Source organism: Amblyomma maculatum, chromosome 2 (assembly GCF_055883805.1).
Source record: "Amblyomma maculatum isolate TAMU_Amacu chromosome 2, ASM5588380v1, whole genome shotgun sequence".
In the NCBI taxonomy this organism is placed as follows: domain Eukaryota; kingdom Metazoa; phylum Arthropoda; class Arachnida; order Ixodida; family Ixodidae; genus Amblyomma; species Amblyomma maculatum.
In genome coordinates, this window is record NC_139345.1 from 95,429,042 (window position 1) to 95,438,558 (window position 9,517).

General features: G+C 45.8%; 1 pseudogene; it reads left to right on the plus strand.

Moving 5' to 3' along the window:
- The first annotated feature begins 387 nt into the window (after positions 1–387).
- On the plus strand, positions 388–8,134 carry LOC146199306 (uncharacterized; annotated as a pseudogene).
- Positions 8,135–9,517: the final 1,383 nt, after the last annotated feature.

Genomic DNA, 9,517 nt, shown 5'->3' on the forward strand with positions numbered 1-9,517 from the left:
GTGCGCGCTTGCTGGCAGAGAACCGGGGATAACTTAAGCGCATCGATCTGGCTGGCTTTTGTGGAGATTTCTGCGCGAACTTTACAGAATTCAAAGTGACCTTGCTTAACTGAGGCCGTGTATAGTGGGCTGGCTTCCCAACTACGTCTTCTCGCAGAAAAAAACAACAGGTCGAAACGAAAAATTTCCTTCTATTTTGTCTTTAGCTCTATAGAGGGACAGGCGAAAAAAGACAGGTATAATGTTCTCCTTCGTGCCAGCAAAACGCGGATTTAAATTTTTTATGTTGGTGTCAGGTTTGATGTTTTGGTCCGAAGCCAGGTTGTCGGCTCATCTCTTTCATATATTTCAGATGAGACCACACCCTGGATGGCCTCTTAGCCTGCAATGAAGACTGCTTCCCTGTGTATTGCGTGGCTCGCCTGGGTGCAGACAGCGGCGGGGTACATCTCGACTAGCCCCAGTGCAGAGGAGTGCAACGCCACGCTGCCATGGAGGGCGACCAGAGGAGTTTACGACGACGTTTCCGATTATGTTTTCGAATCGCTCATGCAGTGTCCGCAAAACCTCCACGGTTGCTCAGAAAGTCTCGTGAGCTGCTAGCCGCGGACCTACGTCGCCACTTGTTCATGTGCTCCAAATTGCAGAACATACAGAGATTGCTGCTGGGATGTCGATTTCGCAGGGCACGAAGCAGAGTTTCCCAAAATTTCCTGCGTAACCGTTCAAATAGGATCTAGGCTGAAAAAGGTGGTCTCCATGGTTGTCGGCTGCCTGCCTACATGGCCAGATGACGACGTGAGAAATGGATGTGAAAGTGTGGAGTTGTTTAACGAGACGTTCTTCCGTATCCCGGCGACCAGCATCAATCATGTCACTTACAGGTGAGGCATGTGTCTACTTCGATTGTTCTGAATGTTCGCCGATTTGCTTCCGCTTCTTGCTGGAAGATTGAGTATTGAAAATAAAAAAAGGAGATGAAGAGCCTTACTAGGCGCAGTACGAATTGTAAAGTTGCCATGTAGAGTTCATTAATACAAGCTCGAGCAAAGGAAGCGAAACGCGTAGAACTGTGAAGTATAGATGTCGATAACTAGTCGGCAGTGTATGCAGGTTTGGTGAGAGACAATTCGATTCTTTCCTTGCTGCTTTTAGTGCTTCACGTACCACCGGGTCAAGCTGCTTCTCTTTCCCGTGCTCGGGAGCGACCTCAGCTTTCTCCACTGCTTTCGTTCTCTGAAGCGTCAAATATACTCGTCCGCTAGTCAGCTACCTCCCGGTATGCCACGCTGCTTTCTCAACTTTTTGTGCGGCTACGCAATGCTGTCGAGCCTTTCTAAATGTTGGATCCCCCTGCTCCGTGGCGCGACCACGTCGGAAGCTGCGTACAGTAGGCGAGCATTTCGACGCGCTGAGCTAAAAGGTAAAATATTACAAAGGCTACCAATGAGAACATACAGTTGACGCCAGAGACTGTGGTTATGACCGAGTCGTCTAATGCACTGGCGAACCAAAGATCCCCGCTCATGTCTATGCTGATTCGGTTTCCTCTAGGGGCTATAAAAAAAGTGAAGCTTTTGTTGTACCCTTTAAATGAAAAATATCGGAATGTTTCAGGAAGCTTTTGTCTACAGGTTCGGCTTCATGTACACTCTCATGTTTTCTGGGGTTTTCGGACGATGTTCACCTGAGCTTGCCGGGAAGCGAGCAAACAACCCTTGCCTGCTTAAAACAGAGTAACTGTTTACATTACGTCGTTCAAGGCGTAAGATGTCGAGTACGTGGCTACGTCAATCCGACGACTGTTTCTTCTTTTGTTTCATATTTCAGGCGTGCATTCCCTAAAAAAACTCAGAAATTCAAAAAAACTTCTGACTGGCTTAGGTATACAAAACTTCAATGATCTATGAGCCGCTGTTAAGAACGTCTTTAAGAATAAGGCGGAAACGCACAATATCTGGTGCGCCTATTGTTTCTGCCTTGATAATAGGTCTCGCAGCTAAAAGGAGCCATACGATAAAAAAGAAAAGAAAAACGGAGTGCCCTGGGCAAGTGAAAACAAATGAGGGCTGTTCAAAATCGAGTGTTTTTAATTCTAAAAAATTTATTAAATAGTGAGGATTTGTAATTTCTTTAATATGTCGCATTCGGGAATAAAGCGTCACTTCAGGAGTTATATATTGTTTTCAGAAGCAGGTGGCTGAGATATACGCACCAAGAATGTTTGACGTACTTTTTCTTCCAGGTTTTCGAATAAAGCCACCATGTGACAGCTTCTGGTGTGCTTTCGCCCAATGCACACATAAAGATCGTAGGAGGCAGCGCTCAAGGGAAGAGCGGATAGAGCGTATTTTGTTCCCAGAGACGCCTCTTGAAACGCTGAAGCAGCACCGAAGTTTTCTTGAAGTTTTTGTATTGCTCGAGTTATTTTTTAGGATATCTAAAAATAGTTAATTCCCCGAGGCTACCAAAAGCAGCATACTTTGCTGAGCGCTGCGATAAAAACACTGGTGATTTATTTATTTTTTTTTGGAAAGGCGTACCAAGTCTGACGCGGCGGCTAGCCAAGTACACAAAAAATATGTCTTTCGGGCTTGCGTTCTTAAGATGTGCATTGAGCCGTTTATTATTTCTTTTTTAGGTTTAGTGCGTATTGATGTGAGAAAACAGACCTGGTATGAGTAAAAGGATTTAAGTTCTATTTTATATCTACTGGTCCAATGTCACGTGTTAATATTTCATTAACAGATATTTGGTGTACCGCTTCGTGTAGCGCTTGGTGTACCAAGCGCTTTCTACATTGCCGCCAACGACACACACATTTTTGGCCGCGAAGACAGCCCACAGTGTGCGAGGTCGTGAAGATGAGGATGTAGCTCACGAGAAGTCATGCTGGTGAAATCATTCCTTGAGGGCAGCGGCGTCCTTGGGAATTACGAATGATCACTTTAATGTTCAGTCTAGCGCAATTTGAAGGTTATCGCCCGAGCGTTGACCAGCCTAACGTTCTCGGCACCTAGCGGCCAGTTTCGGAACAAGAAAAATAACGATTTCGCACTCCTCTCTCTCGTTCGATATTCCACGTTAAAATCATCACGCCTGCGATAAACTCCGCCCTTTCTTTCTGTTCTAATCTTTCCATTCGTTGCGATGAACTTTAGACTTGGTTACTTTTTATCTTCGCGGACGGTAAAAAAAGTTTATGGCGATACGTAACACTTAATACGATCGCTGCCTGTTCACTGAAGCAAAAAATAAAATAAAATAAAAATAAACTGGAAAAGATGCTCGCCCTGAAGGGAGTGGCGGCTGCCTAAGAAACAGCGAAGAGAGTGAGGGAAGCATGCCTGATACTTCCCTCGCCACGGTAGAGGGTTCGGGACCATGGAACTGTCCATGTGCTCGGGAGAAGCTCGCGCGATAACCTTCAAATCGCGCTAGACTGTACATAGTTTCTAAACCTAGAGCTGCTACTGTTCCCAACCGAAGACTTGAGTGTGTTGCTATCACCAGTTCTTGATTTCCATGGTAACTGGACAGCAGTCTCTGAGTTTCACATTCATTCTTGCGTATTTTTGCATATTGTTATTTAACTTTACCCTTGCTTACTGCCTCACTACTGGCTGCTTAGACATAGTTATGGTTGAGTAAAGCTGAAACCTGGGCGAGTTGGTAAGCATTCATACCGGGAAACCGCGCAACAAAGTTGGGACAAGAAACAGGGAACATCGCTTGTCTCGTTTTTGTCCCGCCCTTGTTGAACAGTTCCCCAGTATGATTGTTATGGCTGTTTCATTATTTGTTTTGTATTGCTCATATTTTGTTCACTGATCGTTTTCTTTTATGGTTTCTCATCCGCGTTCCTTGTTTTCTATGCTATATAGTGGTACTCTTTAGTGTTGGTCTGTCGGGATGTATATCGTCGCTAGAAATGGGTTCTTTAAATTTGTGAAAAAGACTAAATGGTAATGCTACCTGGCACAACCTCTCCTTCATTACCTATGCAAAAAACAAAATCAAAGTGTAGATAGACTGCTTAGATATTCAAGAATTTTAGTATAGCTATTGCCCACTGAAATATATATATATATATATATATATATATATATATATATATATATATATATATATATATATATATATATATGTATGTATATATATATATATATATATATATATATATATATATATATATATATATATATATATATATATATATATATATATATATATATATATATATATATATATATATATATATATATATATATATATACGGGTGGCGCTGGTGAACACTCTCAAGGTTCGTAGTATACAGACAACATAAATACCCAAGCAAGTAGCAGGGGGGACAGCGGCCGATGTAGCTCAGTTTGTACCGATAATGTTCCTGTATGTAACTTAAAGAAAAACGTCTTTTTGAAAGCAAGGGCTTTTATCTGCCCTAGGGTTCACTTTGCTTAATATGTAAACAGCCAGAGACAATAGACCATGTATTTCTGCACTGTTGGGAGGGCGTCTATTTTTGGGATGTGCTGCAACGAACGTTTAAAAAAGAATTACCATTAGACTCATACGGGATTAGATTCCTGCCAATTGAAAATAATGATGGGATTCCACATGATACGGTTATGCTAATAGGCCTGCACAGTGTATGGCGGTCCAGAATGGAGGGTTTTCACTGTGACCCTGACGCCCGCCCTGCAAGGCTCTACTTTCGCGAGAGTATACACGCATTGGTTGAAATGCACAAATTGGAGACCACTGTGCCAGACTGGATTTCAAGAGTCGAACCACTATGCGAGCTGAAGGAATTTTAACTTGTATGAGCCTGCCGGCTTCTGTGTTAAGTGTCATGCTTGTGGTAACCGCTCTGCTGTGAGCATTCTGTTTGTAGCGCGTTTTTGTTGGTTTTGTTTTGTGTTGGTGATGACCGGCAATAAAGAAAAAAAAAAAGCCGATGTAGCTCAGTTGGAAGAGCACAGGACGCGATATCGGAGGTCGTGGGTACGGTGCCCACCATCGGCACGTTGTTTTTTTTTCTTTTTTTTGTCTTCTAATTTGTGTTTACCTATCTTTCCCCTAAACAGATTACATTACTAATTTCTGTGATTATGCAAGTAAACATTAAAAAAAAAGACAAAAGTACCATCCCCAACGCTTTCCTTGGCCTCGCCGACTGTTGGCTTCTTTTATTCATATATATATATATATATATATATATATATATATATATGACATGACATGACCAAATAAGGTTATTTCACATTAGAGCTCTCTTGTTTCCCTACTTTGCTGTCCGTATCTGTACACGGACGTTGAAGTCATATTGAGCTCATTTATTTTCGGTTTCCGTAATTCGAATATTAGTCAATGGCTGGGTTTCTTGGAACTTATGGCAGAGTTCAGAATCTTCTAGGCAGGAGTGTAGCAGCGCTGCCATGGAAGAGGTTTAGTAAGAGAGTGGTCCTTTTTTTAAATCGCTAAAAAGATGGCGAGCATGAGAATAATCGCATCCTTTACGTCTCGTGCTTTGCCTGAATGTTCCTACAAAAAGAAGGGCAGAAGAGCATTGTGTAAAATAAGTAGGCGTGCCAAGACTAAGTAAAGGCTGTTTCACGTGCAAGCGAAAACGCTCGCGATTTCTACCGCGGCGACGCAGAATCCTGTCTTAAGCTTTCGTGGCGACTCTAGCGGCGAGAGCGACGCAGTGGATGCAGTTCCAACGAGTTGGGCATTTTTCGCTCAAAACCGGGGAAGAGTATCCATCAGTGTGCGCCAGATTGAAGTCGGGTCACTTGCCGAGTACTTTGAAGTAGGTATGAACGTTGCGAAATCTACCTCTCAGTACTTCAACTAAAGTCGGGGTGGGGAACCGGGCTTGGGGGACGGGGTAACTCAAAAGCGGCTTCATGTAGAGAACCTGTTTCAAAAGCCGGAGACCTGGCAAACGCATTGCGGTGGAGGAATGATCCAAGGGGCTAGGGCCGCATATTCGGCCAAGAGCGAGTGCTCGCCCTCTACTGAGGCCCATATGGGAGCTCGACTCGAATTGTCTGACAGTCAAATCCTACGCTGCCCACATTCCCCTCCAACTTCCCATAACCCTATCCTAATTCCTGCTTCCCATTACCCTACAACCCATCCGTTCCGCTACTTCCCAGGGGAGATACGTGAGGTCTCCCCAGGCCCGCTTCCTCGGCTGTGGGCCGCTTTAGTAGCTCCCCCCTTTTATTTAATAACTTCCAATCAAAAACCTTTGTCTTATTGACCTATTCATTTATATTTCGAATTGCGGAACTTTCTCTACCAGTTATACATATGTGGCACAGGAGAAGTCTGACTTTGGACTCCATCTTACATTATATGTCGCTGCCGCTCGTCGAAGAGTTCGGTCAACCGCTTGCATGTGCACCAGCCTTAAAGGAGAGCCCGCCAAGACTACCGCTGTGCATTGTCTTGGGGAGCGTTCATTTATCTGCCTGACTGTCACTGGTAAATAAAAAGCTCCAGTTTAACTACGATGTTATATCTGTGTTGGAAGCTGGTAGTAGGCGTAAACCCAACATTTTTATTTTTCCAGAAATGGCTTCTGCGCACTGTGCAACAACGACGTTGTGAATGCCACTTTTTGGAACACAACGTTGCGGAACCCAGAGGATACCATCCGCGTCGTCCTGCCTGATGGTGTCGAAAACGAGCCCGAGCTGTACCAGAGGCCATGCGTTGTTGACGAGCTGAATGACACTTGCACGCAGGGAACCTCTGAAGATATCTCGCGAAAGTGCAAAGCGTACTACGCGCCCGTAACCAACCTCGATGATCCCTGGCATAACGTCTTCAGGAACGTCTACTGTGCCATATGCAATGGTGCCAATGTGTCTCATTTGTCTTGTAACAGTCCACAGGACATAAAAAACTTCACCGCGGTAAGACGCTATCCTAGCGGACATCACAGGCCTGCTTCAGGTCGCCCGCCAAATCTGGCCGCCATTTTCAAGCCCGTGGTACGCACCTCCACTTGCTACGTACAACACGATGGTCACTGCTATATCAAGGATCCACCAGGCCGCCTTTACAGGGTCGAATCCAGGCAACACTCCAATGGCAGCGAGAGTAATAAAACAATGAGTCGTCCGCAGAGACGAGGCGTCAACCCACCGGTCACCTACGGTGCCCACAACTACGCGACTGTTGTCTGCTTGTCCCTGTCCATAGGCTGCCTCTCGCTCAAAGTGGTCGTCTTTTGCGCCTACAAAGATGCGCGAAGCTTCTCTTCCAAGTGCACCTTGTGTCTCTCAGTGACACTGATGATCACCCAGCTCCTTTATCTCATCACGAGCGTCGTCAGCCTTCAAGACGTTCTTTGTGTGGGTGGAGCCTTGTTAGTTCACTATGGCTTCCTTTCCACGTTCTGCTGGACTAGCGTTCTGTCACACGACATCTGCAAGAACATCACCTCTGTCAAACTGTCGTCAGCTCGGGACAGGACCTTGGTTCTTTACTGCGTCATCTCCTGGGGCGTGCCTCTGTTGATAGTCACCGCAGCTCTAATGGCGCACTGCCTGGCGCCGGACACTGTTCTGTCGCCCCAATACGGGACAACGACTTGTTGGATCGGCAGCAGCTGGGGCCTGATCCTGTACTTTCTGATGCCCATGGCGGCGCTTTTGCTGTTTTGCCTGCTGGTGTACCTCAAGACAGTCTTCTACATCCGCAGCATTGCGTCAGCCGCGGCCGGTGCATACGAAGGCCAAGGGTCGGCCGGAGACGACGGCAAGTGGAAGCAAAATCGAGCTCGCATGGCGCTGTTCGGCCGGCTCGCAGTAATCATGGGAGCAGCATGGGCAGTCGCCTTCTTGGATACATTCGTGCCACTCAAAGAGACTGACCTTGTTGTGAATATTCTTGTAGGACTGCAAGGGGTGTACCTTTTCTTTGCGTTCAAGGACTACCGCCACTTCTTTTCGTCGGTGCGTAGCAAGAAAGCAGCCTTCAGTAGCAGCCACGAAACGTCCAGTTCAAGGGTAACCTCATCGAGAAACCTTATTTAGAGTCACATCATTCACAGTGGCCACCTCGCGCTATAGCCGCCAATGTGAGTGGGACCGCGCTGTATTAGTGTGTTGGCAGTATAGACACCATTTGGCTGTATACGTCATAATCATTCATGATGATGATGATGAATGTGTATCAGAAGCCCTTCAATTGTACCCACCCGCCTCCACCTCTCACCCGCTTAACTCCTCAAGAAGGCCTCCACCCATCACTCATCCACGCACCACAAGGCTCCACCCTAGAAAGGGCTACGCAGCCGAGGAATGAAAAAGTGAATAATAAACTATATTCAAAGGCGCAGGGAGAAGGTCATCATAAAAGCAAAAATGTAAAACCGGTTCTTTGCTGCGCGGTGTCAGCCTCCTGTGACCTACCTCGCGTTGTAAGATCTCCTGCACTTTTGTTTTATTCTGCTGCGCATGCTGAGCTTTATAAATATGTTACTATCACATTAACCTTCCCATGTTCTCCTCATAAGAGTGTTTCTTGTTTTTATTAAACCATGCAATGTACCCTGTAGGCCTGTGTGTCCACGCCTATGTACGTACACTTGTGTATGTAAGGACAAATAAAAAACGCATAGCGTACGCAAACATAGAAAAGATGCGTTCTGGTTTTCCAGCCGACCACGCAAGCGTTGTTTTTGTAATGCCTTCGCTCCCCGCTCGCTGTCAGCTGACCGTGGCGGCACTCTCAACAATCCGTTCCCAAAAACATTAGAGAGTTTTAGCTTACCGTGATCCGCGATCCGCTACTGGGATCCGCCACTGCGCGTTCCACTGCGCATGCCCGGAACCCCCTTGACACCGACAGATGGCGCCACATACTGGATGTCAGCACACAGACCTGCCGCGTCGGGACCAATCAGCTTGACCGCCCCGCCCACGCGCGGTAGAGAGCCACGGTGGCGGATCGCGGATCACGGTAAGCTAAATCTCGCTATTAGTCATACTCGTTGTCGTGCTATCGCTCTATCGACGAATTGTCGTGTAACATCAGTATATCCCCGTCGCTGATCAAATGTGGCACCCGAAGCTGATGAGAGATATCAGACTGATCTGAGCTTTAAATAGTTTTATTAACTGCTTAAAAGTACTAATCGTTGCCATCATGTTAACACATGCTGATGGGTGCACCGCTAAGTCGCAATTTATAAGTAGACTCGAACTGCAAGGCCTCAAGGAGGAGGAAATCACTTTGTTTTGGCATAAATCAGGTGAACTTCTGGGTTGAGACCATCGGATTAGTTGCAACGCTGGGCTCCACACCGATGGTTTGACACTCGCGCTGATGTTATTTTTGAAAGAGAGGAAACTGCTTCCCAATTTACAGGCTAATGGGCGAAATAGCAAACTTGAGTCGAGAATTTTGATGTTTTTATTATTCGTGACATTCGGCGCGTATCTGAGGATTTTCTGCTTTGTTTGTTCTTTCAGCTATTATATACTCTAAGCTCCTT